Below are 18,064 nucleotides of genomic sequence, written 5' to 3' on the forward strand. Positions count from 1 at the left end.
TAGGTCATTGTCAACAGTTTTATTTCTAAAAGAAGGATAGATTAAAACCAAATTTGGATTTATATAGCATTGCCCATACTTACGTCCCTGAGTGCTTTACATGGCAGTGAAGAAGATATTGGTAGTGCAGTATCTTACAGTACTGTGGGTCACACTGGAGGAGGACACCTCAGTGCAGAGGCCAGCACAGGGCTCATCCCCCACTGCCACATTTATGTCCCACTTAAACCTTTGTCCTGGCCTCCTGTACATAGGTACATTTTGTCAGATCTGAGGCCAGGGAGGTCTGACATACCTGTTGGAGCTTGAGCAAGGTGGGGCCAAGAACCAGAGCCAAGGGGCAGAGCCAGAGCCAAGGATCAGAGCCAGGGTTAGCTGGAGCAAAACAGAGAATCAGGCTGGAGGAAGGGCTGGGAGCTCAGAGGAACAAGACTAGAGCCAGGCTGGAAACAATGCAGAAGCAAGGCTGGGAACAAGGCAGGCACAGCAGTGATTGCAGCTCAAGGCATAAGCATTGAGCAGTCAGTGACCTGCTGCTGCTGGGCGTAAGAGCACACCAGCAGACTCCCTTCAGTCAATTGAGCAGTCCTGATGCAACCCATCTGCACTCATTCGTCTGCCTGCAGCCTGGGATAGCCAGTCCCAGGCTCAGCTGCAGGCCTTCTCATTTCTGACACATTTCACCCATACAGAAGGACTTTAGAACTTATTTTGTTCTCGGAGGGAATGTTGTCCAGGACACCAAGGGTGAAATTCTGGCCCCATTGAAGTCAATGCTAGTCTTGTCATTGACTTCAGTGGAGCCAGGGTTCCACCACGCCAAATCTTTTAGGAACATGTCTTTGGTTGCTACCAGGAATGGGCAGAAGAGACCTTCATTTGACATCTCAAGTACAGGAGAATAGACTTTTGCCAGCCTATACCCTAACAAAGCACTAAAGCAGCATAATAGCTGTCATCCAGGAAGAACCCCATCTCAACTAGAATTTTATCAGACATGAGAAGAAAGTCTCTGAACGCTGGCTGATGTACTGGGACAAGTATCTTGTGTTTTAATTAGCACATACACAAAACTTGCCAAAGCAGAACAATATAGCACATTTAATGAGCCAACATTGTTAAAAGACATAAAAGACAGCAGAGAAATTAAATCTGTGATGCCATGTCACCGTCACAAGGCAAACTGCCCCTTCGAGTGCACCCTTTTGGTGACAGACCTGGCTTCCTCCACCGCATTCTGGGTGAATCCACATGGCCCAACTACTCTTAGACTGGATCTCTGAGTTGCAGCCCCAGGGTACCATGTTAACATAAGCGGCCCAAATGAACATGGCTTTGATAAGCCTTTCTTGCAGTGACACAGCATCTTCAGAACAAAGCATTAATTATTCATTCACCCAAAGGTACAAAGCACATAGAGCAAAGGATTAAAATAACTGAGCCTGTCATACATATAGAGGGAAGGGTAACCACCTTTCTGTATACAGTGCTATAAAATCCCTCCTGACCAGAGGCAACATCCTGTTACCTGTAAAGGGTTAAGAAGCTCAGCTAACCTGGCTGGCACCTGACCTAAAGGACCAATAAGGGGACAAGATACTTTCAAATCTTGGGCTGGGGGGAAGGATTTCGTTTTGTGCTCTTTGTTTACGTGTTTGTTCTCTCCTGGGACTGCGAGAGGCCAAAAAGAAATCCATCTGCTCCAGCCCATCCTAATTCAAGTCTCCAATATTGCAACCATTATAGGGAAGCCAGGCAAGGCGGATTAGTTTATCTTTTGTTCTATGTGAATTTTCCCTGTGCTAAGAGGGAGGTTTATTCCTGTTTTCTGTAACTTTAAGGTTTTGCCCAGAGGGGGATCCTCTGTGTTTTGAATCTGAATACCCTGTAAAGAATTTTCCATCCTGATTTTACAGAAATGATTTTTACCTTCCTTCCTTTTTTTTTTTTTTTTTTTTTTTTTAAATAAAATCCTTCTTTTAAGAACCTGACTGATTTTTCCATTGTTCCAACCTCCAGGGGTTTGGGTCTTTGATGATTTTGGAACCAATTGGTTTGGATATTATTCTCAAGCCTCCCCAGGAAAGGGGGTGTGTAGGGCTTGGGAGGATATCTGGAGGGGGGCGGAGGAAGACGTCTCCAAGTGGTCTCTTTCCCTGTTCTATGTTTACAATGCTTGGTGGTGGCAGCATACCGTTCAAGGACAAGACAAAGTTTGTATCTTGGGGAAGTTTTTAACCTAAGCTGGTAAGAATAAACTTAGGGGTGGTCTTTCATGCGGGTCCCCACATCTGTACCCTAGAGTTCAGAGTGGGGAAGGAACCCTGACAGAACCCTATACATGTATTTCCTCTTACCGCCATCTTAATCTTTCCTTCCACTTATTTGTAAGTTCCCTTTGGTGCAGCAAACCCACATCTCTGACTGGGAGAAGCAGATTGTCCTGCTCACCGCATGCTCTGTCTGTCTTTGTGTCACCTTGTCAGCCTGTCAGCTCTCATTGACACTCTCTGGGCAGCCCCCCTTTGCTCCCCCAAATGCCCCTGTTTTTCTAGGCCAGGGGTCCCATCATGGTTTAGCATTCTGCTTTGGTTCTAGCCTTAGCTTTGGGAAGAGTAAACCATCTTCGCCTGGATGAAGCCAGTTAGGGGATATTCTCCAATAAACAGTGCTCTAGTGTTTCCTCTTATCTGTGTCACGGTTTTGCCTTTGCCACTTGGCTCCTCTAACAGCCCCTTTGATTTAGCCCTATGCATTCAGCATGATAATATCATGTAATTCAGGTAACCTGCAGGGCACATGATATTTTTTAAAAATACTACATATACCTCCATCAGTCTCCATATCCCAGGAAAGAAGGACTAGGAAAATCATGATGGAGCATATTTGGCCACCTTTACATGGAGCAGCTTCTTACTAGTTCCATTCAAATCATTGGGGCTACTCATAGATTACACGACTCAACATGAGCAATGGTGGCAGAATCTGGACCAAGGAATTCATACTATTTGATATTAGTCAGTCAAATTATATAAACAAGAACAAGGCTGTAGTGGATTGCTTGCTGAAGACATACAACTGGTGTGAAAAGGTTGGACAAGAAAGATTTGAATCACCATTTCTACAGGCTAGATGGGCAATAAGAATGTTGTACTTTGATATTAAGAGAATATGTCAAATGTGTTTAGCAATGGCTGACATTTGAAATAAAAACCAAGAACAGACAGGCTCCTAGTGTGTCTCAGCTGCAAACCCCACTTTCACCACATTGAATCAGTACAATTACACTAACCTCACAGACTCACTTTCCATTATTTCACCTCATTATATAGTGCTTCAATGAAGTCACTTTGTTCTTAAGTAGGATGAAAGTTGGAAACATTACAATAACTTTCTTTGGGTCATAAGTATGCTTGTCTGGGGCTCTTTCTCTTTGGTTTGTTTCTCTGAGGGGAAGGTACTAAAGAACAAGAGCCAAAGAACAACAAATTTGATCTCAGTGGTGAAAAGTACATGGCTGGAAAACATCTGTCAGAAACATTTCGCATTTTGTTTACTTTATATTAGTGTCAATATCTCTAAAAGTTAAAGTTGAAACTGATTGACCCTTAGGCTGTATGAAATACCAAGGCTCTCTGCAAGCAAGTAACCTCCGATACATGATGCTGCTTAACTCATAGCAGTTGAGATAGTGTTATCGTGCTAAATTAGTGTGGAAATTAGCAGAAGTTCACTTTATTTTTCATAGAGAGACTTTTTTTTAAAAAAAAACTCATACCATTTAAGCCTATTTTCTGTGTACATCTTACAGGTTTGTGAAGGTAGTCAAGGAGGAATTAAATGAAAAGTAACCATCTGGGAAATTAAATGAAGACCCGGGGAAAGTGACAATAAGAAAGACAGAAAAGAAATGACAGGTTTCAGAGTAACAGCCGTGTTAGTCTGTCTTCACAAAAAGAAAAGGAGTACTTGTGGCACCTTAGAGACTAACCAATTTATTTGAGCATGAGCTTTCGTGAGCTACAGCTCACTTCATCGGATGCATACCGTGGAAACAGAAATGAAGACTTAATAGAGGTACTTGAATACAATGCAATGTGGGAGAAAATACTGAGCTCATGTAGTGTCGATCCATTTTTATAAAACGGCCTATTGCACCAAATAACAGAACATTATGGTGAGTCAAACTCTTATATTATTACACTTCACAGAGATAGATTATGGGTCCAATCGTGCAAACCCTTCTTGACATGAATAGTGTAACAATGTAACTTTTATTTTAGGGCTAGTCACGTGGGTAAGAGTTTGCTCTCATTCTCTAGGTCAGGGATTTGGCACGCAGGCCATCAGGGAAATCAGCTGGTTCAGCTGATCGCAGCTCCCACTGGCCATGGCTCGCCGTTCCAGGCCAATGGGGGGCTGCTGGAAGCAGAGTGGGCCAAGGGATGTGCTGTCCGCCGCTTCCCACAGCCCCCATGGGCCTGGAACAGCAAACCATGGCCAGTGGGAGCCGCGATCAGCCAAACCTGCGGACGCTGTACGTAAAGAAACCGTCCCAGCCCGCCAACGGATTTCCCTGATGGGCCGTGTGCCAAAGGTTGCCGATCCCTGCTCTAGGCCTTCCTTATAGTATAACATAGCATTCTATTGGTTTAGTGCTACACGGAGTTTTAAAGGTGGATTCACATTACATGAGCTAAATTGAAGAATAAGGTATAGAGCAAATGTGACATCATCAGAAACATTTTTACAAAAAAATTTACTTTTCAAAAAAGTAGAACAAATCCACACATTTTTGCAAGTCCAACACTCAGCATCGTACTTGATTAACCTCAGATTTACTGCAGCATAGAAAGAAACATTTTTTTTTTTTAGGTAGTTAAAGCAGGGGTCAAAATTAGGCTCAGAATAGAAGCTGACTCATATTCCTTATATAAACTTAGTACTGTTTCTTAATGACTGTACACTTTTTTTGTAATGCCATATCCAAGAATAAGGGAAATGAAGAAATTAACATGATCCTGCCCTTACACTTGCCATTGACCTCAGTAGAGTAACTCCTTAATGACTGTGGTGGAAGTGAGGGGAGAATCAGGCCCATAATCATGTCTGTGTGCATTTTGTAATTGTACAGAAGTGACAAACTACTATAAAATTATACAGTATAAAGACTAGAGATTTTAATGAAAAGACATTCTGCAACTGCTTCTACCTCCATAGAGGCTTTAATGGGAAGCTAGTCAAACTGACACAGCGGCCAAGTTTAGTTCACTCTTCTAAGGGGAGCTACCATTTTTGCCTACAGAGAGCTTGGTTATGTTTATCCAGCCTCTAAATCCCCGATTCTACAATGGGATCTGTGCAGATGGTATGTGTGGAATTCCCTGTCCATAGGGATCCCTTTTGGCCAACAGGTATCTAAGAAAGCGAGAAGGAGACAAAGAAGTCAGTGAGGCAAAGGAGGCAGTGCTGCCTAGTGGTTAAAGCACTGGACTAGGCCTTAGGAGTTCTATTCCTAACACTGACACTGGCCTGCTAGGTAACCTTGTGCAAGTTACTTTCCCATCTCTCTCTCTTCCTCAGTTTTCTCGACTGTAAAAAATAGATAGTGACACTGACATCCTTTGAGCTATATGGATGAAAAGTACACTATAACAGCTATTTTCTTTCACCATTTAATGGAAAAAAAAATCATACTGATAAAAGTGAAATGAGGAATTTACAAAGTGTTTGAGAACAGCAGTCATAAAATGAAAGGTTGTACAAAGTAGAATATCATTATTATAGCCCTCCTGGTTACACCATGTAGGTGTGTATCTGTTAGATGTATACATTAGGATTTTTGGGTGTGTGCATACATGAATGGGCTTATATGGGTGTATATGTGCATACAATGGTTATATAATAAACAAACTCTTGGGGACCAAATTCAAGCTGTTCCCTAAGCACATGCAAGAAAGGAAGCATACATTTAAGAGACAGTTCTACTTTTACCCCCTTCTCCAGAAACCACGAGATTCACATTCCACTGGAGTTGCAGAAAAGGCATTGTGTGCTGGGGTCTGGGGCTGAGGCTGAGGGAGGTGGTCTGCTGGGAGCTAGGCTGGAGGTTGAGTCACCTAGGGCCTGTGTAGTGTGTCACTACTATCAGGCAGGAGAGAGTTCCAAGCCATAAAGTGACATCAGGCAGACTGAGCCGCTGTTTCTCCTGTGATGCTTTTATGTCTGCCCTGAGAGTCACCAGACCAACTCCTGGCTTGTGGATTGGCCGGAGCCTAGCACAGGAATGACTCATCAAGGCATGTGGATTAATCAGGTTCTAGTGCAGGGATGACTCATCACATCAGGTCATTTCTATTATTTGTGAAAGCTTTGTATAGTGCTCTAAATAGCACTTTAAAAGCATTGGATATGACTGGTGTCCTTTTCTGGAGCAATAGCAATGTACTAAAGATGCTGCAGAACATGGGATGACTGTTCAAATAAGGGAGATTAATCTGTCCCTCTAGCAGAGAAGCAGGGGGTAGAAAGCACACTGCAATGTCAAACTACATATGGTAGAGCTTAGTCACATTACTTAGCACATTACTAGCAGGTGCTCAGAAACTAGGGTGATGAGGGTAGCATAGGAACCTATGTAGAACAGAACTCACTGGTGACATGACCAGCCTAGAGCAGCTCTGTGGAAATCATGTGTTTAAAGGAGGGATTTCAGACATAAGAGAGAGACCATGTCACAGATAGGAACTGGCAACATAGGAAGCAATGCGAAAAAAAGTGTGAAGCCCAGAATGGGGGAAGCTGACAAAGCGAGAAACGTTTGGGAGGAGCCCAGAAAGCAAATGGGTATGAGAGCAGAAAGGGAAGCATGGTGAAAGCTGTGTAGGGCATTAAAAACAAGTCTGGGGCATTTCACTTGTAACAGTTAAGACATGCAGTGCAGTCAGTGAAGGGATTCAAAGATGGGGTGTCATTGTCAGAGCCGGATGATGATGACTTTAGCAGTGGCTGTTTGGCTCGATTGGAGAGTTGAGAAGTGAGGAGGCAAGAGAAAGGAAGGCTTCAATAATCCAGATATAGCTGAGAGTTTTAGCAGTGTGGTTAGAGAGGCAAGGATAGCTTTTGGAGACCGTCTAGGGAAAGAAGTGTCAGGATTAGTGGGTGAAGGAGAGAGGAATCAAGATGAAACCCAGCTTTGTCCATTAACTCTGCTTTGTTACATGTCCCTTTGGTATTTTTTCTTTTACCACCACTTCCATACTTTCACATTCAGCACTGGCAAAGACCTTCCTCATCTTGTCCACCACATCATCTCTGTCTCCTTCACAACCTGACTGAAACCATGTGGACCTCCATGTGCTGCTGTCCTGAGCAAAGCCTGAGTAAGGCGTTCATGCTATAGTGGCATGGAGAAGGCTTGCAACCTACTCTCTCCCCTTAATCTGAGAGTAGAGCACCTCAGCTGTTACTAGCACCTCTTCCATGTTATATTTAATGTAGATTGTAAATGCCTGTGAACAAGGACAGCGAGCTAAATCCTCAGCTGATGTGGAGCGGTGTAGCTCCAGGACTTCAACTGATTCACGTCACCCGAGGGTCTGGCTCAGCCAACGGGTTGAATGTGCATTGCAGCTCTAGGTTGTCAGGGCTGCAGCATTCTGTGGCATACGTGTCAGTGAAATGAGACACGTGTCATACACATTCTTTCCAGCTGTCTGTGATGTGTTTTTTCATTACTAGCTTGGGCATCTGTTCAATTGGGGGTGATTGGAGTTTATTTGAATGAGCGTATTTGAGAAACGGAAGTAGGGGAGCAGCTACATGTAAAAAATTAAAGAGAGGCTGCAAAGTGGCATAAATCTCTGAGATTGCAAGAGGCCAGGACCATCCAAAGAGCGGCTCCGCTTCCCCCCCTCCTCCCCCCGCATCAGCACCTCTACAGGGATTTCCCACAACCTAGAGCTTGATGCAAAGCTTAATTCATTCTGAGGTTTATTTGCTTTTTCTGGGGAATGCCTGCTTGTTTCCAGGGTAGTCCAGTGCACATAGTGCACCTGCCCCCCAGCTTCCACCCTGTACCCTACAGAGCTCTTCCAGCTGGAAACAAAGCCCAGGGGAGTAAGTGGAGACAGTGCTGTAGAAAGAGCATTCGCCTCCTTACTCATGCGTAGCCAGGGAAGAGCACAAACCAGGTTTCTTAAGAGACAATTCAGGCCCTAATAATCAACCAGCTTTTTGACGGTCATACTCAAAACTATGGTGGATTCAGCGGCACTGCATTATATAACACAGGCCTAAACCTTTATTTGTACTGAGTGTAATCTGAGCTTTCAATATATGATACCCAAACTGTTACTGCTCCATTGAGTAGCTGGATCCTCTGAGTGCTTAGTCAAGAATAGTTGGATAACACATCATCTTGTGTTGGTCTGAAACATGCACACATATAAGATCAGTGTTATACCTAACTCCTAAAATAAGAGAGAAAAGGGCACAGAGACGGCCAAGGTACACAAGTCAAGGGTACACTTATCTTTTGAAAAACTAGATTCCGTTTGACAGGCTGTCACAATCAAATGGTGTGGCTAGATGCTAAGTGTACCATTTATAATTAAACAAACATCCCTCACCCTTAAGTCAAATATTCTGACTGCCTTTCCTTTCTAAAGAGAAAATGAAGCCCAATTTGGTTTGAGTCTCTTATTTGACTGTATTACAACACCTAGCTGCTGCAATGATCCGCAGTCGAGATCAATACCAGTCATACTTTATATTAAGATTCCATTTATAAATAGCTTATAAATGGTTCATATGTGTTTTAACAAGTGGTTAATCAATTGTTATAGAGTACAATATATCAGTAGGTCGCTTATAACTGTCTAGAACACTTTTAACTGATGTGCTTATAACCATCAATAATGCATCACATCTGTAACATACTTATAATATCAATTAACCATTTACAATGATACCTTGTCATAAATATAAAGGGAAGAGTAAACACCTTTAAAATCCCTCCTGGCCAGAGGAAAAACCCTTTCACCTGTAAAGGATTAAGAAGCTAGGATAACCTCGCTGGCACCTTACCAAAATGATCAATGAGGAGACAAGATATTTTCAAAAGCTGGGAGGAGGGAGAAACAAAGCCTCTCTCTCTGTCTGTGTGATGCTTTTGCCGCGGACAGAACAGGAATGGAGTCTTAGAACTTAGGAAGTAATCTAGCTAGAGATGCATTAGATTCTGATTCCTTTAAGTGGCTGAGAAAATAAGCTGTGCTGAATGGAATGTAGATTCCTATTTTTGTGTCTTTTTGTAACTTAAGATTTTGCCTACAGGGATTCTCTATGTTTTGAATCTGATTACCCTGTAAGGTGTTTACCATCCTGATTTTACAGAGGTGATTCTTTTTACTTCTATTAAAATTCTTCTTTTAAGAATCTGAATGCTTTCATTGTTCTTAAGATCCAAGGGTTTGGTTCTGTGTTCACCTATGCAAATTGGTGAGGATTTTATCAAATCTTCCCCAGGAAAGGGGGTGTAAGGTTTGGGAGGATTTTGGGGGGAAAGACGTTTCCAAACTGGCTCTTTCCCAGTAATGTACCGCTTAGATGTTTGGTGGTGGCAGTGTTAAAGTCCAGGGACAAAAGGTAAAATAGTTTGTACCTTGGGGAAGTTTTAACCTAAGCTGGTAAAAGTAAGCTTAGGAGGTTTTCCTGCAGGTCCCCACATCTGTACCCTAGAGTTCAGAGTGTGGAAGGAACCTTGACATACCTTAATATAAAACATGACCTAAAACAGAAATACAGCTAGATCTATCTGGAAAGGCAGTCTGGTCAGTGGGTAGTGCACTGGACTGGGACTCAGGAGACTTAGACTGTATTCCTGCCTCTGCCACTGACCTGCTGTGTGACTTTGGACGAATCACCTGTTCCCCTCCCATCCTTTGTCTGTATCGAAGAACAACTCTGTGTCAGCTCAGAAGCTTGTGCCTCTCACCAAGAGAATTTGGTCCAATAAAAAGATATTATCTCACCCACCTGTCTCGTGTATATTTACATAGTAATCATTTTGGAGCCGGGACTGTCTCTCACTGTGTTTGCACAGTACCTAGCAAAATGGGGGATCTGATCTTGGTTGGGGCGTCTAGGCAATACTGTTAAGCTAATAAAAAATTATATCTAGGTATATATTTGTTATATATGAGTGCGATTTGACAACTTATATAGGACTTCTTTGCGTCCTCTTTACATTACTGTTACCATATAATATAATCAAAGTAGTAATTTTTGATAATATCAGCGTCACCCAAAAGATGACTTTTAGATACATTATCTATTCCCTGATTTATTTTGGGAATAATGACTTTTAAATTAAAAAAAAAACAATTTAAATGGGTATCTCTGGATTTAGACTCAAAGTCAGGGTAGGAAAAAAATCCTTAACATTTGTCTAGGAAGCAAAAGGATACCACCAGACTTTACTTTACAAGCATGACTGACTCAGATATAATATTTGAAAAACAGAACAAACATATAGTCACATCCACCACAGTGAAAACTTTGTCTGAGTGATATTAACAGTGAGCACAAACTGGCTGTGAAATTATTTCCATGGACACAGCGTAACCCTAGTTACAAGAGTCTTAAAGGGGTATTTCAAATTTTTATTTTTCAGAGCAAATTAAATTGGAATTCAAAATTAAAACCTATAGAAGACTCAGTAGTTCATGCTTTTGAATCACTTAGACTATGTACAATAAAGCACTAAGCATTGGTTATTCAATTAAGTGACGTATCATTTTTAGTAGCGGTTATCATTCATGAACTAGGACCTCTGTTGTACACACACAGAAGAAAAGGACCCTGGCCCAATGAGTCCACACTCTAAGTACATGACAAGAGACACCAGATGGATCCAGACCGATGGGGGAATATAATGCAACAATGAGACCATATTGGTGGCAGGCAGTGGTCTCAGCACAGCAGCAGCCTAAAGATTGTCAAGTTTTTTGTTTCAGAGTAACAGCCGTGTTAGTCTGTATTCGCAAAAAGAAAAGGAGTACTTGTGGCACCTTAGAGACTAACCAATTAATTTGAGCATGAGCTTTCATGAGCTACAGCTCACTTCATCGGATGCATACCGTGGAAACTGCAGAAGACATTATATACACACAGAGATCATGAAACAATACCTCCTCCCACCCCACTGTCCTGCTGGTAATAGTTTATCTAAAGTGATCATCAAGTTGGGCCATTTCCAGCACAAATCCCGGTTTTCTCACCCTGCGCCCCTCCCCCCCCCCAAACTCACTCTCCTGCTGGGAATAGCCCATCCAAAGTGACCACTCTCTTCACAATAAGAAAAGGAGTACTTGTGGCACCTTAGAGACTAACCAATTTATTTGAGCATGAGCTTTCGTGAGCCAAGCCAAGCTCACGAAAGCTCATGCTCAAATAAATTGGTTAGTCTCTAAGGTGCCACAAGTACTCCTTTTCTTTTTGCGAATACAGACTAACACGGCTGTTACTCTGAAATCTCTTCACAATGTGTATGATAATCAAGGTGGGCCATTTCCTGCACAAATCCAGGTTCTCTCACTCCCTCACCCCCCTCCAAAAACCACACACACAAACTCACTCTCCTTTTGTGGACATCATGGCAAAGGCGAGGTTGGAGGAGGGATTTGTAGGAGGCTAATGAAGTAGCTTTCTGCATGTGTACAGAGAGGGCTTCCCAAGTGTGAGAGGCAGCCTGGGAGAAAGCACACAAAAGTGCTTGTTTGAAAACTTAACAAGTGGACAATGAAGGCTGCCTTGTGGACTGATGAAAAGAATGTCAACAGCTCAATTGCAAATGAGAGCTGCTACCTAGGATGGGGATTGACTGTGACGCGCCTTGAAAGTTACGAGAGTGGCTTATTAGTGGCTGTGCTGACAGCTTTTGTAGGCCTAGCCCAAGGTTTTGCAGAGCCCTGTGTGGAGCAATTGCATCACCCCATCCAGTTTCCTATTGTCAGGCTCAAAGAGCACCTACCCTTTCCCTCTAAAGCAGGGGTTCTCAAACTGTGGGTCCAGACCTCAAAGGGGGTCATGAGCCCATTTTAATAGGGTCACCATGGCTGGCCTTATTGGGATCCAGGAAGTGGGCGGGCAAAGCCCAAGCCCAAGCCCCACCGCCCAGGGCCAAAGGTGAAGCCCACGGGTTTCAGCTCTGACTGGCAGGGCTCAGGCATCAGCTTCAGCCCTAGGTGGAGGGACTTAGGTTACAGGCCTCCCGCCTGGGGCTAACGCCCTTGGGCTCTGGCTTTGCCCCACCACCACGACCACCTGGCTCGTTTGGGCTCAGGCTTCAGTCCCCCATTCTGGGGTCATGTAGTCAGAAGAGGATCATGAAGCAATGAAGTTTGAGAACTGCTGCGCTAAAGCCAGAATTCCATTGGACCCAGCTATGGTAATGAGTTAACCTTTGTCAGGTGCTGTACAGGGTCCATGTGCTGCTGTCCTGAGCAAAGCCTGAGTAAGGAGGCTTCATGCTATAGTGGCATGGAGAAGGCTTGCAACCTACTCTCTCTCCTTAAGCTGAGGGTAGAGCACCTCAGCTATTACTACCCCCTGCCAGAAACTGAAGGAGCTGCTGGTGCCTCCTCTTCCCACATCTCTTTTACCAGTGGACCTGAACTTTGGAGTGAATCCTGTTCCTAGCTCAGCTATGCAGTACTGGGGGTGGAGGAGGAAGATTAGTTATCCCCCACTATCCAAGCCACACAGTGGCAGCAGATCCACTCCACAATCTCTTCTGCAATTCCTCAGGGTCTCTGTGGACATAATAACCTTGCTCTACCAGTGGATCTGCTCAGCTCTATTTCTGCTGCATTTTAGGGAAGCCATGCCCACAGATGCTGGTGCCTACATCCTTGTTGGCTGCTTAGTCTTAGAGGGGTCTACTGAATCAGGAAAGAGCTGACCAGCAGCTGGGGGATCAAGGGATATGCTTGAGATCATCTGACTGCAGGTGCATTCTGGGACCAAAGGCCCCTAAAGTAAAAGGCCACTAAAGGTAGTCACATCATCACTTCCATGCAGATAGGATTGTTTAAAACAGACTGAATAAATATGTTTAAGTTAGGGTGATCACATTTATGCATTAAATATAAAACATTTCAAGTTCTATGAATTTTACCAGCTGCCAAATGAAGATTAAGGACTATACCCAGCTCATAAGCACCAGGCTGATGATGGAACTAGTCTCAACATATGAAGCAAAATGTAGCGAATCCTCCTCTGGGTCATATGAAATGTCTGGTACCAGGACAGAAATGGGATTTACGTTGAACTTGGCTGCCTTTTCCAAGTGCCAGCCTAGGAACATACTGTAGCCTAGCAATATATTTGTGTATATTAATTTGTTGAGTTCAGTCTGCTGGTGTTTATTTTTATTTCCCTAGTTCCCAAGTATAAGGAGGAGGGAGTAAGTAGTTACCTTTCCTGATCATTCTTTTAATACACCTAACTTCCGACCTAGATGATAAACTACCCTCTGCTGGAGCAAGAGAGAGTCTGCATGCAAGGAATGGATTCCTTAAAGCAAAGAACAACATTGTAACAGAGTTTGAACAAAGACACTCAGCAGTTCCAGGTGATACAGTTTGCCTTTTGCTACAAGCTGAATGAATCTGGTGTTTACTCCAGCTATTTTTAGACAGTATCTTCCTGGTGAAAGGTAACCGACTCACCTAATGCATGAGTCACTCCCATAGAATTTAGGTATTCTCAAATGGGTATGTATGGCTTCTCTAAAAACCAAGCCAGCCTGCTGACTTAGTAACGATACTTTGTAACACACCGATTATAGGAACATGTTCCTTTTCCCAGGCACAGAGACTTTCAGGTGCAATGCTGGAGGTAAAATACGGTGCCTCGTGCAGCATTCAATCAGTTACCATGGCCCTTGAAATCGTTGGACAAAATGTTTGTTGAATGATTGTGATACTAAGTGTTTATAAAAGGGGGGGAATCATTCTCCCAGGGCCTTATCTTGAGTACCTCACCTGGCGGCTGGGGAATTCTTCAAAGGAATGTGGAAAGAATAATGCTTCCACCAACACTTGAAGCTGCCACAGAGCTGCACTAGATCTGCTACTCAAGTCTAATAGCCTTCAGAGTCTAGTAGCCTCCACAGCCATTACACCCCGACACATAAGAGGCAGTAACCAGAAATTCCCTGTAAATACAGCTCCTTCAGCTGGCCATCCCCCTATGTCCAAGCTGGTCTCCATGTTGTGCAAAAAGCATGCATGCTCAGTAGAGGCTAAAAGAATCCTGCCCTCTTTTCACAGAGGAACTACACTAGTTCTGCTGTAGACAAGTTCAGTGTCACCTCAGAGAGGGAGGCAGCCTTTGAAAATTAACATGGAGAGCCCTTAGTGCTTTTCATGACAACAAAGAGAGAATGCTTAGAGCAGTGGTTCCCAAATTTTAACAGCCCGCGAACCCCGTTCACAAAAATATCAAATCTCGTGAACCCCCTCCTAAAAATGAATATTTCCAGGGATTTTCTCCATTACCTGAGCATAAATTATAGAAGCGATAATCTTAGAAAGAATTTGGTTTTTTTATGACGCGCTTATTACTCACTATTTATCATTACATTATTAATTTTATGACATTATGAAAATGGCTGATTTCAATTCCAAGATTTCACTTCTGTAGCTCAGATCACTTAGATTAAGCCTCGTACATGTTTCATCAAGGACTACCAGATGTGAAACAGCATGAAGGTATTTAAGAAGCCAACTCAAATAAAGAGTTCCTCCCACAAACATTCGGGTCTTGAGCAGTCCAGGCAAACAATGCACGACTACAACAAAGCTTGAACCTGTTCTGCCAGGAAGCCAGAGTCACGGGGCTCAGGCTGCCGGCCCCTATGGGGGTTGAGGTCCTTAGGGACGGCTCTGTCCGCCTTACAGAATTTTTTTCTGAGAACACCCTGATACATTTCCTGAACCCCCAGGGGTTCATGAACCCCAGTTTGGGAACCACTGGCTTAGAGTACTGTGCACTCATCATCACAGAGTTGGAGGATGCCATGAGAGGCATACCAGAGGTCTACTCACCCTAGCCCCAGGTGGAGCTTTTAATTGCAATACAGCTTGAGTGTGATATCTGATGAGTTCGGCACCTGGGAGGAGCACAGCATTTGGGGGCAGGGAGTTTGTTTATAAGCAGAGGCAGGGTGATTAAAATAGCAAAAGGCTTGTCATTAAAGTAAATTAAGTATTGTTAGATGAGCCTGAGAGCATTGGCTGGCACTCCAGTTAAAACATAGGAAACAAAGAGTAGGAATAAATTATGAGAATGGAGAGAGGTAAATAGTGGTGTCCCCGAGGGGGTCTGGTTTGGGACCTATGCTGTTTAACATATTCATAAATGATCTGGAAAAAGGGGTAAACAGTGAGGTGGCAAACTTTGCAGATGATACAAAATTACTCAAGATAGTTAAGCCCCAGGCAGACTGCACAGAGTTACAAAGGGCTCTCACAAAAACTGGGTGACCGGGCAACACAATGGCAGATGAAATTCAATGTTGATAAATACAAAGTAATGCACATGGCAAAAGATAATCCCAACTATACAAACAAAGTGATGGGATTTAAATTAGCTGAACCCATCAATAAAGAGATCTTGGAGTCATTGTTGACAGTCCTCTGAAAACATTTGCTCATCAAAAAAGTGAAGAGAATATTGGAAATCATTAGGAAAGGGATCGATAATAAAACAGAAAATATCATATTGCCGCTATATAAATCCATGGTACGCCCACATCTTGAATACTGCATGCAGATCGGTTGCCCCATCTCAAAAAAGAGATCTCTGAATTGGAATAGCTACTGAGAAAGGCAATGTATGGAATAACCTTCGATATGAGGAGAGATTAAAAAGATTGGGATTTTTCAGCTTGGAAAACAGATGACTAAGGGGGGATATGATAGAGGTCTATAAAATCGTGACTGGGGTGGAGAAAGTAAATAAAAAAGTGTTGTTTACACCTTCACATAACACAAGAACCAGGGTCACCCAATGAAATTAATAGGCAGCAGATTTAAAACAAACAAAATAAAGTATTTCTTCATGGTCCACTTGTGGAACTTTTTGCCAAGGGATGTTGTGAAGACCAAAAGTATAACTGGGTTCCAATTAAAAACAAATAATTTCATGGAGGATAGGTCCATCCATGGCTATTAGCCAGGGATCCTACACCATGTTCTGCATGTCCCTCGCCTCTGTTTGCCAGAAGTTGGGAATAGGCAACAGGGGATGGATCATTTGACAATTGCCTGTTCTGTTCATTCCCTCTGAAACACCAGGTATTGGCCACTGTTGGAAGACAGGATACTGGGGTAGATGAACCACTGGTCTTACCCAGTATGGTGATTCTGATGTTCTTTTATAGAATCCAGATGTATCTGCCCCCGCTGTAACCCACTAGACCCCACTCCCCTCTCACAGCTGAGATAGAACCCAGGAGTCCTGATGTGGTCTCTCTCTCTCTGCAGAGTTAGTAAGAATATACATTAACATTTTAAACTTAACCAGTGTCCCTTAAGTGACTTGCCACAAGATATCAGAACATGCTATTATTAGAGCTGAGTGGGTCTAATATTTATTTAATGTTCTTTCTTTTATATAGGAATTAGACACAGGGATCCTGTCAGCTAATTGCTAAGTTATCTGCCAAAAAACTAGAGTTTTCAAGTGCCTAAGTAGCCCCAGGACTCATGGTTAAAGTTGCCCCTACCAAAATCTGAAATACCGTCCCTGGCCAGATCCAGGGATTTCCATACTTGGGGGTGCAAAACTGATTGGAAAACTGTTCCCAGAGAGTAGTTATCAGTGGTTCACACTCAAGTTGGAAGGGCATAACAAGTGGGGTCCCACAGGGATCAGTTCTGGGTCCAATTCTGTTCAATATCTTCATCAGTGATTTAGATTATGGTATAGAGAGTACACTTATAAAGTTTGTGGATGATACCAAACTCGGGGGGGTTGCAAGTCCTTTGGAGGATAGGATTATAATTCAAAATTATCTGGACAAACTGGAGAAATGGTCCGAAGTAAATAGGATGAAATTCAATAAGGACAAATGCAAAGTACTCCACTTAGGAAGGAACAATCAGTTGCACTCATACAAAATGGGAAATGAGTGCTTAGGAAGAAGTACTGCGGAAAGGGATCTGGGCATCATAGTGGACCATAAGCTAAATACGAGTCAACAGTAGAACACTTGAAAAAAGCAAAAATCATCCTGGGATGTATTAGCAGGACTGTTGTAAGCAAGACTCGAGAAGTAATTCTTCCGTTCTACTCCGCGCTGATTAGGCCTCAACTGGAGTATTGGTGTCCAATTCTGGGCAGCACATTTCAGGAAAGATGTGGACAAATTGGAGAAAGGTCAGAGAGGAGCAACAAAAATGATTAAAGGTCTAGAAAACATGACCTATGAGGAAAGGCTGAAAAAAGTGGGTTTGTTTAGTCTGGAAAAGAGAAGACAGAGGGGACATGATAACAGTTTTCAAGTACATAAAAGGTTGCTACAAGGAGGAGGGAGAAGAATTTTTCAAGCCTCTGGAGTAAATGACCATCATCATGCCCTGCCAGCATGGCTCCCTCCTGCCATCAGTTCTTCCCTCACCCCCACGTGAAGTGCTGTACCCACAAGGAGATTGTTAAATAAAATGAAACAAATGCAATACCTCAATTTAAAATATATTGGGAAAAAACACATCATGACATTTTTTCAGCTATTAATGTACACATTTCACACTAACATCCCTCATGAAAACAAGCCATTATAAAAAAACAGAAAACAAACCTTCATTCATTGACATTAATGGGTCTACGACAGATTATGCCGCAAGAGAATTTGTCCCTCCATGTGTTCGTCAGCATGGACAGTGACTGATATATCTAGTGTGCATCATTAATGAGTTAATATTTTGCACAGCACTTTGAAATGGGAAGAAGTTCTGTTAAATGCTAAGTATTATTATTGTTAGTTCATTATAAT

The sequence above is a fragment of the Lepidochelys kempii genome, chromosome 5, assembly GCF_965140285.1.
Source record: "Lepidochelys kempii isolate rLepKem1 chromosome 5, rLepKem1.hap1, whole genome shotgun sequence".
NCBI lineage: Eukaryota > Metazoa > Chordata > Testudines > Cheloniidae > Lepidochelys > Lepidochelys kempii.